The sequence below is a fragment of the Nicotiana sylvestris genome, chromosome 4 (assembly GCF_000393655.2).
Source record: "Nicotiana sylvestris chromosome 4, ASM39365v2, whole genome shotgun sequence".
Taxonomy (NCBI): Eukaryota; Viridiplantae; Streptophyta; class Magnoliopsida; order Solanales; family Solanaceae; genus Nicotiana; species Nicotiana sylvestris.
The window spans coordinates 116,469,274-116,483,398 of record NC_091060.1 but is presented as its reverse complement, the minus strand read 5'-3'; positions in this window follow the sequence as shown (position 1 = coordinate 116,483,398).

Sequence of the window (14,125 nt, the reverse complement as noted above, 5' to 3'; positions counted from 1 at the left end):
CTTCTTTGGCGAAGGCCCTTCACCTTAAAGGGTGTATTCGAACGTATCGAAATGTTAACCCGTCGTCATTCGATCGAGGACAAACTCTTCTTCTTTGGCGAAGGCCCTTGGCCTTAAAGGGTGTTATTTCGAATGTATCGAAATGTTAACCCGTCGTCATTCGATCGAGGTCGAACTCTTCTTCTTTGGCGAAGGCCCTTGGCCTTAAAGGGTGTTATTTCGAACGTATCGAAATGTTAACCCGTCGTCATTCGATCGAGGTCGAACTCTTCTTCTTTGGCGAAGGCCCTTGTCTTTAAAGGGTGTTATTTCGAACGTATCGAAATGTTATCCCGTCATTGTTAGATCGAGGACGAACTCTTCTTCTTTGGCGAAGGCACTTGGCCTTAAAAGGTGTTATTTCGAACGTATCGAAATGTTAACCCGTCATTTTTCTATCGATGTCGAACTCTTCTTTTTTGGCGAAGGCCCTTTGCCTTAAGGGTGTTATTTCAAATGTATCGAAATGTTAACCCGTCGTTGTTCGATTGATGTCAAACTCTTCTTTTTTGGCGAAGGCCCTTGGCCTTAAGGGTGTTATTTCGAACGTATCGAAATGTTAACCCGTCGTCGTTCGATCGATGTCAAACTCTTCTTTGGTGACGGCCCCTGACCTTAAAGGGTGTTATTTCGAACGTATCAAAATGTTAACCCGTTGTTGTTCGATCGAGTTCGAACTCTTCTTCTTTGGCGAAGGCCCTTGGCCTTAAGGGTGTTATTTCGAACGTATCGAAATGTTAACCCGTCGTTGTTCGATCGAGGTCGAACGCTTCTTCTTTGGCAAAGGCCCTTTGCCTTAAGGGTGTTATTTCAAACATATCAAAATGTTAACCCGTCGTTGTTCGATCGAGGTCGAACTCTTCTTCTTTGGCAAAGGCCCTTGGCCTTAAAGGGTGTTATTTCGAACATATCGAAATGTTAACCCGTCGTTGTTCGATCGAGGTCGAACACTTCTTCTTTGGCGAAGCCCCTTGGCCTTAAAGGGTATTATTTCGAACGTATCGAAGTGTTAACCCGTCGTCGTTCGATCGATTTCGAACTCTTCTTTTTTGGCGAAGGCCTTTAGCCTTAAGGGGTGTTCCTTGGGGGAGCCCCAATTTGCTTAATTTTGCTGGCATGGGAGAATATGACGTATTTCCTGGGGGTGTCCTAGTTTACTTAATTTATCTGGCACTGGAGAATATGACGTATTTCTAGGAAGAGTCCCAATTTGCTTAATTTTGCTTGCATTGGAGAATATGACGTATTTCCTGGGGGAGTCCCAGTTTATATGGTCTCTCGGCGTCTTCGGATTTCTTTTATGATGGCGATCATTCCTTCTTCGTGTCTCTGGGAGAATGCTCCTACTTCTATTCTATTTAAAAAAAGTCAGTTAAACCAAATGAAATCGCTCGTTACCTCGATTTGATCAGTCGGCGAGTGAAGAGGAGTGGCGGCGAGTGGAGAGGAGTGACCATATTTGCCTTCTCCAGTTATGCTTTCACTGTCCGCTACCAATTTTGGCGTGGCTGTCCGCTTTAGTAAAGTTTTTTTTTGTTGTACAGATAGCATATTATGATATTTCAGTTATAAAGTTAAGATTGCTCCGTCTGCCCTCTTTTTCCACTCCGACGTTCTATGGGCTGTCATTTTCTTGAGTTTGTTTTTTGCAATTGCAGCCCTTCCATCTTTGTAACTTGGACGTTTTTAACTTCTATGTCCAAGCTCTTTTCATTTAAGACAATTGAACTCATAAGTCCTTGAAGTCACTTATCTATTTTCTACAGTTGAAATATATAATCAAATTTATCCAGTGATAAGAAATGCCTTTGATTTGGCATTTAAAGAACGCAGAAGTTGTACGAATATTCTCTTATACGGATAGTATATTAAAAATTTGAAGCTGCAGAAGCAAAAGAGAGTTTAAGAAAGCTATTTCGTCTTTCCATGTTATGGTAGACAACCGTACTAGGAAATATCTACCATGAACAGAACGTGGAACTGGAATTGAATTCCAGATCTAGAGGAAACTAAAATTTTAACTAGAAAATCCCCACAGACGGCTGTCTCTTCATCTTCAGTTTTCATTCCTTCTTCCTCTTCTTTCACCTTCTTCTCTTTAAGTTTCAATAAAAGTTCCTGGTTTGAGTCAGCTGGCCAAATATTTTTACTGTTGGATTGCTCGGAGGAGTTTTCTGCTCCTTCCGAGATGTCATCTTCAACTTCCTCTGCAACATCATCTTTGTCAACATCTTCTTCTTCTTCATGAACAAAAACACTCTCTTCTAATTCATCCTTCACTTCTCTGCTTCGCGCTTCCAGACCCTTCTCCACTACCACAGCGTCCATAGCTAGCGTCTCTGAGGCCTCACTGTCGTCCTCTGACCCATTTCCTTGACAATCGTGTTCAAAACTTTGCTTCTCAACCAACTGAATGTGTGAATGCACTGCTTCTAGGCTATGTTCTCCGCTAGCTGCAGTATCCATTGCATTTGTTTCTTTTATCACTTGAATTACTTCAGCAGAATGCTGGTCATCTACTGAGGCATTTCTGACTTCAGAGGCTCCTAAATATAAGGGGCTGCTTTCTAATATAGGAATTCACTTGATCAATCTCCTGGGAACACTCTTCTTCATCACTAAATTGCAATTGTAGATTGCGCTTCTTGTCAAATTGATCAATCTGAATTTCTGCATCAGTACATTGTTCTTCAAAATACAAACTCTCCCCATGGTCTTTATCCTCATCTTCATTAGCTGTCTTTACAAATTCAGTAGCTTCAACGGCTTGATCTTCTTGGTCAGATTTTCGTGCTCGAGAAGGGGCACATTGTATAACTGTAGTGGTAAGACTTGTATAACTGCTCTCTGGTAAAGAACCATCAGGGTTGAAATTTCTTGTTTCTCTTGTTCTTGAATTAGATCCCTTTTATGTTTATCTTTGTCAATTTTGACAGTATGTTGCAGCTCACTTACTTCTCCTTTATCATTATGTTTCTCGTCAATCAAGAATTCAATTTTATTATCCACTTAAGAAGGGTTGTAGACTATTGTGGCTAGAGCTTGAGCTACCTCAGTTTTCTCCTCAATTCCTGCTTTGGAAACCTCATTCGGTTCTTGATCAGGATCAGGGAGCAATGATATGTTGGTGTCCAATGACTCCAATTCTTCCTTGTCAATGGGCAATCTTTCAAAAGATGGAGGCTTTTTTCTTCTTCTTCGGATGATCAGAGGCTATAGCATTTTGGGAGTCCCTTTTTTCATCACCTCTCTCCTCATCCTGGACCAAATTGCTAGTCTTATTAGATTTCACTACCTATTATATCAACTTGTCATTCTATACTGAAGAATGACATGGCCAATAAGCTGCGTGAATCTGGGATTAGGGTTACCAAAAAGTAAAAGCAGTTTATAGTAGAGAATGTAAAGAATAAGAGCTATGATTGTTAATACACGTTGTTACTATTTTAGTATGCAAGGGAGTCTAGAAATTGTAAATCTGTTTTGTCTGGAAAGCTATACATACATATATGTCCGTGTTTTCTGTAAGGATCGTAAAGTGAGGAATGACATGGCCGATGAGCTGCGTGAAGCTGGGATTAAGGTTATCAAAAAGTAAGAGCAGTTTATAGTAGAGGGTGTAAATAATAAGAGCTAAAATTGTTATGTTTGCAGCTTAAGGAGTCAATGGTGACTCATATGTTTCATCATTTCTTATGGCTTGTTATTAATTGAAAGAAATACTACAAGGATTTTCATTCGTTTCTAGAATTGGGTTGACTTTTCATGTTAGTGGAGAAGGATTAATGACGTTTATTTCATGTTTTTCCACTTACTCTTTGCGGTTGTGTTCGTCCTATAAAATATTCGCATGCAACCAAATTAAAGGGAAATCTTAACTAATGCAACATTAGTATTTAATAAATGTTGTAATGAAAAAATGGAATGTTTTTCCGATTTACTTCAACTTTTGTAAGTCAATTTTTTAAGTGTATTAAAATAATAGGTTTAGCAGGACATAATAGAAGAAGTAACTAAAGAGAGAAAGGTGGTTTCAGTATTAAAATTGGACAATAGTGAATAGAAGATAGAGAGAAGGCAAATGGAGAGATCGTCCAATTCTTTTCTATTAGAATTTGCGTAGAACTCGTATTTCCATGAAGACTAATGCAAGCAGGGTGTGTGAAGATGAACATCTTTTTGGCAAACCATGCTGCATTGCTGCTGCTTATAGCATACACCTATTCAAATCAAAATTTCTATAGTTAGTTATTTAGTGGCTATTCATTATTTCTGTTCACCTTTTTTTTATTATCGTGATCATTCTTAATGTAACTGCTACTTTTCCGGTGATCTCTGAGAATTCTGACTCAATTAGCCCCTCAGCTTGGACTGTAGAAGAAGTATTCCTTTTTTTGAATCTTTTCTAATTTTACATTTTTTTCTTTCTTCCTGCCTCCCAACATAATTGTTTTTTCTGTTCAAATATATTTTAGATGCAAGAATTGTGTTATTGGAAATTACAATATCGAAGATCAATTTGTGTTTGGCATTGTTGCATGATGGCTGGCACCATATATGGTGATTTGAGTTCCTATATGTGGAAGAGTTTAAATTCTGTGCAAATATTTTTTACACAATTCGTGCTAGTTATAATTGGCTAATTTCATTAATCAGCTTTATTATCTACTCAAATTGTCCCATACCAGATTACCTCCAAGATGGAGATTCTAATATGTATTCTGAAGGGGTTCCAATTTCTTCTTAATACCTATGCAGTTATAAAGAGTATCTTAATTGATAAAGAGGCATTTGAGAAGTTAATCAAATGTAGCTAACTAGGACTTAGGAGTCTTGGAAGTAATGAGATTTATTTTGTTCTCTTGAGATTATCCTTAACATTCAGTTAAGGGGTAATAAATTAAGTTACAGAAGTTGGCCTTTAATATAACACTATGTGTAGACACAGTGGATTCTCTCTCTCTCAATATATTATTATTATTATTATTATTATTATTTATTTATTTATTTTTTATATTATAGAAAAGCCTTGATGGTCGACCAAAGACAAATTTTATTGTCCGCTCTACAATGGAGGCTGAATTCATAGCCTTAGATAAAACCGGTGAAGAAGATGAATGACTCCAAAATTTCTTGGAAGACATTCTATTTTGGCCCAAATCGTTGGCACCAATATGCATACATTGTGATAGTCAAGCAGCAATTGGAAGGGCTGAGAGCGTTATGTATAATGGTAAATCTCGTCATATACGATGAAGACATAAAACCATTAGGCAATTACTCTCTAGAGGAATTATCACGATTGACTATGTAAAGTCAAGTGATAATGTGTCGGATCCACTTGCAAAAGGCCTAACTAGAGAGGTAGTTAAGAAATCATCAAGGGGAATGGGACTATGGCCGAGAACAAGTCATTATGGCGGTAACTCTACCTAGAAGACTAGGGGTCCCAAGATCTAGGTTCAAGGAGATCAAACAAAATTATTAATGACGGTTCAACATTGTCAACTAAAATTTTGGTCAATTCTCGTGATGAGACAATGTTCAGTATCAAGGATAAAACATTAAGGCTTTTTAATGATTTCTAAATTTGATATGAGGTATATCAAATAGTGTATCTACGGGATGACACGTTTAGAAATCACCTATGTAAGTATAAAGTGTTAGCCGCTTCAAGGAGAATTTTGTAAGGCCAGTTCTCTATGCACTTATGAAACCAGGCGGTGTTCATGGCTGAAACGAACACAATAATGAGAATGGAAGACGGTTAAGGGTTAGTTGTGTGACTTATGGTTGTCTAGGATACACCAAAGTTTGACGATTCAAAGATATCAAATCTACCGATTGACCGAGTATATCCGACATAAGTTCACTGAAAATTTCAAATGGAAACATACTTATCCAGATGCAATTAATCATTGATTGCAAATCACACAATTTTTCATGCATATTTCCGTGATATAGCCACTCCCATTCATGTGGGGGGATTGTTGGGGTTTTAAGGATTAATATGGCTTAAAAGAAGGTGAGTGAGAAATGGAGGGAAATGAAAATTTTAAGTTTTCCTCCCTTGACAAAGGGACATTGTCCCATATTGGAAGAGGAAGAGGTTTTTGATGGGTATATAAGCACTTGCTCTTCTTCTAGATCTTAAAGAGTTGAGAAGAAGGCAAGTCTCGCGCCGTCGTCGCTCGCTCGGCTTCAGATTTGGAGATTTGGATTTGGTCAATTGATTGATTAATTTTTTGGACCAAATTTATTTGTTAACAGTAAATTTTAACAAAAATGTTATTAAATATTCGTTTTAATAACAGAATATTAATATTAAAATCCAATGGAACTGTTTTCAGTTGTATAACTGAAAATTAAACTTCCCTATTCAATTTCCGGTTTATTATAGCATAAATTAGCCATTTATGTGATGACATTTATGCTATGGCCATTTTGCATAAACAACCATTATGAAGAGTTGCACCTCTTCAGTTTTCAGCCCAACATTAGCTATAAATACAAGTCCATTCTCTCAGAATTTTCATACGATTTTCTGAGTTTCTCCTCCTTCTTCTGCATTGTTTTAACTTCAAAGAAAGCAACAGTAAGTGTGATTTACTACCGAACTTTGTGTTCGCTGAAACACTGGGGGTTTGAAGTACCACTATACCAGTGTGTAACTCGTTCTATTCTGGGAGGAAATAATCCATAACCTTGGGTACTAAGATGAGATTAAATTCCTTAAGGTAACACTGTGAATTCAGTGGGCTCAGATTAACTTCTGTTTCGTTTATATTTCTGTTTATGTTATTTTATTTTCTCCAGAATTATTTTACAAATAAAGTTTACTAACATTTTATGACTATTTTTTTTTTGGAATACCGACAAATCTCCGAGGGCCAATGACGTCTGATTCGAAACTTGGTGGATGTGTCGGCCCTTTTATCCGTCACCACTTAAATACCAGGCTTTAATCAGCTCTAATATTCGAATCCATGACATGCACCTAACTATATATTTGCTGCTGTCACGACAAGGTTATACAGGCAAAACATTTATTTTTATCAAAAGGTTATAAAGTGCACACATTTGCTCGTCTTGTAGCAAACCATTTCCTATTAATATTTTGGAAGACAAAAACTGGTGTGGTTTCACATGACAATATTTTCAGTTTCAACCTTTTTTTCTGAATGAAATTTATTCTTCCAATCTTGAATGGAGCAACTATATTAGAATGTATGTAAAAAGTGTTTAATTAGTATCATAAATGTTAACTAGAAATTATAGGATAATTATTTTGAAATATATCACATATTACTTGTGTAGTTTAGATTGGTATTTTGGAAAACGAATTAGAAAAGTTGGTCAATCAATATCAAGTATTGCTTTTGTTTCTTTGGACAGCTTAGCAAATCCTTTTGTCTGAATTTTCTATTCTAGCTTATGATTTAATGCCTTAAAATAACAAAATGACTCTGTAGTCACAAATTACGATATTGGTTTAATCTTAAACTTAAACTCACAATATTGGTGTGACGGCGCTACTTTTTTAATCTGTCTTTTTTATAAGATTTTAATTTACTGTTAGCAAGGTGTCAATCTAAGGCTTTTTATATTTTTGGGTTAAAATGGTGGCAATATGTTCATCCAATATTCAATCTGGTAGCAGTTAAACAGAAAACAAGAATGAAAAACACTAGATTTGTCATGTTTCTGTTATGTACAACAAATTTAAAAAATATAAAAAAAAGGATTTGAATCCGCTTCTAGTCCGTAAAGGTAAAAAGATTAAACAGATAGCGCTAAATCTCTTAATGTTTTAGCTTGAAACTCTATTTAATACTAATAGGGAGAACATTGGATAGGTTAGCACCAATTTGTCAGCAAGAGATTTACACAAGATTTTGAAAACAGGAGAAAATACTGCTAAAAATAATGACCAAAAAAAGAAGAGTAGTTTTTAGTAGAGATTTGTATCATTCTTTTGGAATGGAGGGAATAATCAATTAGAAAATTTGACATCGGGTGACAATATCCCATAGCAATTGATATATATTTTCTTCTATCACAAATTAAGGTTGGCAACTCAGGTCTAAAAAAATTGACATTGTATAGCTAAATCCCGAAATAAAATCGTCGATACAGAAGATTCTATTCCTAAATGAAATCTTAAATTATATATCCCTCAAAATAGACCCACTGTTATAAAAAATAAAAGAAGAAGTAGAGTATTGCAGAGAAAAGTAGGAAGAGAGAATTGTTATTGATTTTTGGATGAATTACAATAGAATAAGACCCCTCCATTTATAGGGAAAGAGTGACTTAGCTACCAAGTAAAATCTCTAAAATCTCTCTAAAATATAAACATTCACCTTAAATAGAATTCTATTTATAACACTCTCCTTTGAATGTCTATTCAACAAATATTGTGCATCGTTAAAACCTTAACTAAAATAAAACCCAGTGGAAAAAAATTCTAGTGAAGGAAAAAAAGTACATATATCTAACAATAAGCCTTCTGGTTGCCTCATTAAAAAACTTTGCAAGAAAAACCCATTGGGACACAATCTTGTAAGGAAAAAATAGTACAACGCGTATTAACTCCCCTGATGAGAGCATCAATTCATATCCTTGAGCCTTCGCATCCCAATCTTGTGCACTATCTTCAAGAGATTATTAGTAGAGATTTGATAAACAAATCAGCCATATTAACTTGAATAAATATGTTGCACCTTGAAATCATCATTCTTGATAGATATGTAATATCTTCATAAAATGCCGTGGAATGGCCTTTTCAATATCTCCATAGAGATTCTCGCTATCATATTATCATGCTTATAGTTATAGCAAAATACATATGTGCACAAATTGCACTTAGGATGTAATACCTCATGACCATGAATTCTATATGCTTTAAGCAATTTAAATTCTTCAGGGATTGTTAAGTCATATAAGCCAAATAAATAGACGTTAGATGCATATCAAGTTTTCATGTCATGCTAGATATATAAAATAGATAAAGGGTAGCACACATCATTGACTTTATACTTTCAAGTATTTGAACGGTAGGTCCAAAACTACATGTCTTTCATATGGAATCAATTCTACTTGAATATTTTCTGCATACTTAAGATATATATATATATATATATATATATATATATATATATCGTAGATGTAGTCGAGAAACATTTATATCGGTTCAAACCTTATTTTATTTTTTCCATAAAGATATAACATAAGGATCTCTTCATTCATATTTTCAGGTACCTGAACCTCTCCTGAGATTTTATGAAGTGTTATGTCATATGATCTTCTAGATCACTTGCCTCCTTATTATGACCATTTTGATCATTTGTCTTTTTTATCAAGAATTTTATTTAAAATCGATTTGTCTATACGCTTTAAACGTACCATAGACTTTGTCCTTCTAGGACTTATTTTAATAGGAACATTTGCAGTGAGAATATAGTTACTTTCTTTGGGTCAGCAAATCCGTCTGGCATGCTTTGCAATATATTACAGATGAATTATTTTTTATGAACTTCAAGTTCATATTGTCTTATTCGAGGATCTAGATGTATAAATAATAATTCATTCCATGTAACTTTTTCTCAATTGTTGTATCATGTCTCCCCCTAATATTAGAAAAACTAACTTACTTCCTCAACTTTGAAAATCCATCTTTGTGCGTTATGGTGTTAATCAAAATATACACTGCATATTAATAATAATACGATGGAATTATTTGGTTCCTGACCCTGAAGCACTTGTGAGGGGAGAATGTGTGATGACCCAAAATGTCATCTCTTGTTTTAACAGTCAAATCTGTGTTTCGAGGCTTTAAAAATTTTCTTTTATCTCACCTCTATTTGCGTGCGCAGTCCGGGCGTATATCCGGAAAACCTTTATGTGAAAACTTAAGAAAAATGCTAATTTTGCCTTTAAAATTGAATTTAAGTTGACTTCGGTCAACATTTTGGGTAAACGGACTCGGACCCATGATTTAACATTCCCAGAGGATCCGTAGAAAAATATGGGACTTGGGCGTATGCCCGGAACTGAATTCCGAGGTCCCTAGCCCGAGAAATATTTTTTTAAAGAAAATTATTTGCTGGAAAATATAAAGACTTTTGGAAATAAAATGGTGTGTGTTCTTGATGGTATCGAGCCCATATTTTTATTTCGGAGCCCGATACAGGTTTAAAATAATGTTTAAGTCGAATTTGTAAAATTTGATAAGAATCAGAGTTGATTTGATATAAATCGGACCCTCGGTTGTGAAAATAGTAACTTTAGGTGTTCTTGAGAATTTCACTGACTTTTATACTAAATTCATAGTTGTTGATGTTATTTTGATGAATTGATCGCACTAGCAAGTCCGTATTATGTTTTTGAACTTGCGTGCATATTTGGTTTGGAGCCCCGAGGGCTTGGGTGAATTTTGAATAGGCCACGGGAGTGTTTTGAGACTTAAAGGAAATAGCTGTTGTGTTGCAGATCTGCAGACTTTGCATTTGCGAAGTCTGGCTCGCAAATGCGAGCATCCATATGGTGAATAATTTTGTACCACCACATATTCATCAACATCCATATGGTGAATATCTCTTTTAAAGAGAAAGTTATACTATTATGGTTATAGTCAAAATTATATGCAAGATCTCTTTCTTGTATTACCGTTGTCTTTTAATAACCACATTGCCAAAATATTTTGACGTACAATAAGTACGTGAACCAATGACCATTTATACCATAATAATGACATTATTTTCTTATTTCCTCTCAAACCTCCTTCTAGAGGTGAGTGTGGTATATACTGTGAGCACGTGATTTTTGCCTTAACGAAAACTACTCCAAAAATAAATCAAAAATAAAATAAATTTCTTTTACTGTGTAATTTTTGAATTTGCGTGGTGTTAAATATTTGTGTTATGTCCGTAAAAGTTTATTTTGTCATAATAAAATGAAAAAATAAAATAAAATACATATTGCATGCATATAGGATTTAATTATGCGTTTAAGAGATAATTTAAATAAAATCACAAAAAATATGCATTCGTTCTATTTTTTTACTGTGTAATTAATGTTTTGACTATGTGTTAAATAGTTGTTATGAAGTAATTAATATCTTGTGTAAGGTTAAAAATTGTTTTGTAATTTTATTAGGATTTTTTTTATTAATAATAAAATTAGAAAATAAAATAAAATAGAATGGGAAAATCGGACCTGGATTTAAAATCCAGGCCCAAATCAAATTACACTTCCTCAGCCCAATCCAAACAGCCTGTCCGGTCCAGTCCCAAGCTAAGACCAAACGACGTCGTTTGGTCACCTCTCATCAAGGGCCGTTGGATTAAGTCCATCCAACGGCCAAGATTTCATCACCCTAACCCAAGACCCTTACCCGATCCAATACCCGGTTCAACCCGTCCCCCTAACTTAAACCAAACGACACCGTTTGGTTAAGTGAATAGATCTCAGCCATCCATCCAGCCTAATCCAACGGTCAATATCCACCCACCATTCCCCTATATAAACCCATAATCCTTTACCCGGCCCCCTAACTAAACACCCCCCTCTCCGCTCCTGTTCATCATCGTTCCAAACAGACCCCTAACCCTAGCCGCCCCTATTCCCCTTCGCCTGAAACCCGGCGGCATCAACGCCGCCGGTCACCACCTTGACACCCCAGAACCCTCTGAACGTCCTCTACACAAATATGACCTTAGATTCCTTCGAATCAGGCCCCAACCCTTCGAATCTTAAATCGAAGTTTGGCTTGAAAACCTGATCTCAACCAATCAGCCCCAAATTAACACCACGGCTTCCCCTAATAACCCTTGTTATGGATCTGAAGTTAGTTTGGCTCGAATCACTTCATAGCTTCTCGAATCTTCTTTTGAAGATTCGAGCCAAACAAAAATTACCCAGATCTGTTCCAAAGTGACACCAAATAACCCCTAGGCTTCCCTCACCCTTGTGTCGTACTTGGTTTCCCTCGAATCTAACCAGAAATGATTAAGCCCCAAATCGAACCTTCAGGAAACCTAGAAATACCAAACTTCTGGATTTTTGTCCAAATTGATTAAAGGATTGAGGAAAATACTTCGACTAAGGTCTGTTTGATTTCAAACAAAAAATCCGAAAGCCGAGTTGAGTTCGAGTCTAATTGAAGATTCAGAGGTATTTTCTATTTCTTTGTGTATTCTACGTGTATTGTTGTCTGTCTTAATAACTTGTTAATTTTTCATGATTTTATTTGATTAATTCTGTCATCTTTGTCTCATGCCCGTATATATGGTCAAATATGAAATTAATTCTGTTGGTTGTGAATATTTATAATGTAAGCAATCGACTCGATTAAGTTCGTCGATTAGTTATATTATGAATTCTCATTCATAATAATACTAATTGAAACAATCTGTTTTCTGTTATTATGTACTGTTTGTTGACAGATATTGTAGATAATCATTTTTAACTAATACTCGTCAGTTAAATCATCCTGGTTTATATGAATCTGTCATAATGAGTGTTGTATATATGATATTGTTTGAACATTAAAGTTTCAGGGCATTGTCAGGATTGACAATGATCCTGTGTGTGTTGAATTTTGGTTCAATGTTAAATCCAGTCTGAATTGTTATGATAATTTCAGTAATATGTTGTTATGATGTTAGTTCTGAATTCAGTGTAATATTGCTGTAATGTCCAATTTGAATTCAAGTTTACAAAAGTTGGTCAAATACAATTATGTTAGGAGGTTAATAGGATTGGTTATAGCTGTAAATCAGAAAGGTAGTTAAGTTTATACAGATTTTAGAATCTGTTTTGCAGTAGGTTCTGATTTTTCAGTAATTACAGTAGGTCAGGGGCATTTCTGGGAATGAAACAGTAAAGAACGGGGTGTTAGTGCTAGTGTATTATAATGTAATGTTAATGGCTATATTTAAGTAATAAAGGGGGAACAAGGGATAATGGGGCTGCTGAAAATCATGTTAGGATCACATAAAGTATTAAAAAGTAGTTTTTAATGGAAACTTTTTAATTTTTAAAGGGAAAAAGGGTCCAGCCACCATGAAAAAGGTGCAACCAGCCCTGTATAAATACAGGGGCTGGACAGACCTTAAGGGGGTCTAAAAGAGACCTTAGAGAAAAAAAAGAGAGTTCTAAGAGGGAAAAGAGAGAGTTTTTTTTCCAGAGAATAGGGGCAGTTTTCAGAAGAAGAGAGTTTGAGAGATTTTAGGAGAGGAAAAAGAAACAGAAAGGGAACAAAAGGGCAGTCACACACACACACAGATATACAACAATAGAAACAGAAGAAAAAAAAATCAGAAAAATGGGAATTTGAAACTGAAAAGAAATTGAAATTTGAAATATTGTTCTTTTGTTGAATCTGTTCAACCTTACTTGGTTTCACTGATTCAGTTAACATCTGAAGTGTCCAGTTAAAAAATAACTGTACTGTGTATCTGTTTTCTTTGGATCTTATTATTGCTCAAATATGTGGGAATACTGGTATTTCGCTGTTTTTGTTACTGCTGCAACTGCTGAAACTTACTTCTTCTACCTCCATTTCCAGGTACATATCTTTTTAAATTCTATATTGGAAAAAGATTCAACATGACTCATCAATGAAGCTAGAATTGAAATGCTATTTTCCAATTGTCCAAGTTCATTAGTTTTAATTTCATTTTTTATGTTAGTTAACTAGTAGTGAATTCAATTTGATAGCTATGAGTTAAATTGTCTTATTTTGAAATTCATATAAAGTTTTTGTAATAATGTTAGCCATTCCGAAATCTCATTGGTATAGATATATGTGAATTGTCAAAACAGGGAGTAAGACATAAAAATGGGCCATTGATTACATCCCATAATACCATTAGCTAAATGTAAAGATTAAGAAGTTACATTAGTAGAATATCTTGTAACAAATATGATTTTGTTTAAGATTGGTATAAGTTATTATATGGTATGATGACAGGTATAATCATATGAGTAAAGTAAGTTGGTATAGCTCATCATGATGTTAAAACGTTATGAATGTTTACGCCAAACAGTTAGGTTGCATGTAAGGTAACTTTGTTGAATTAAC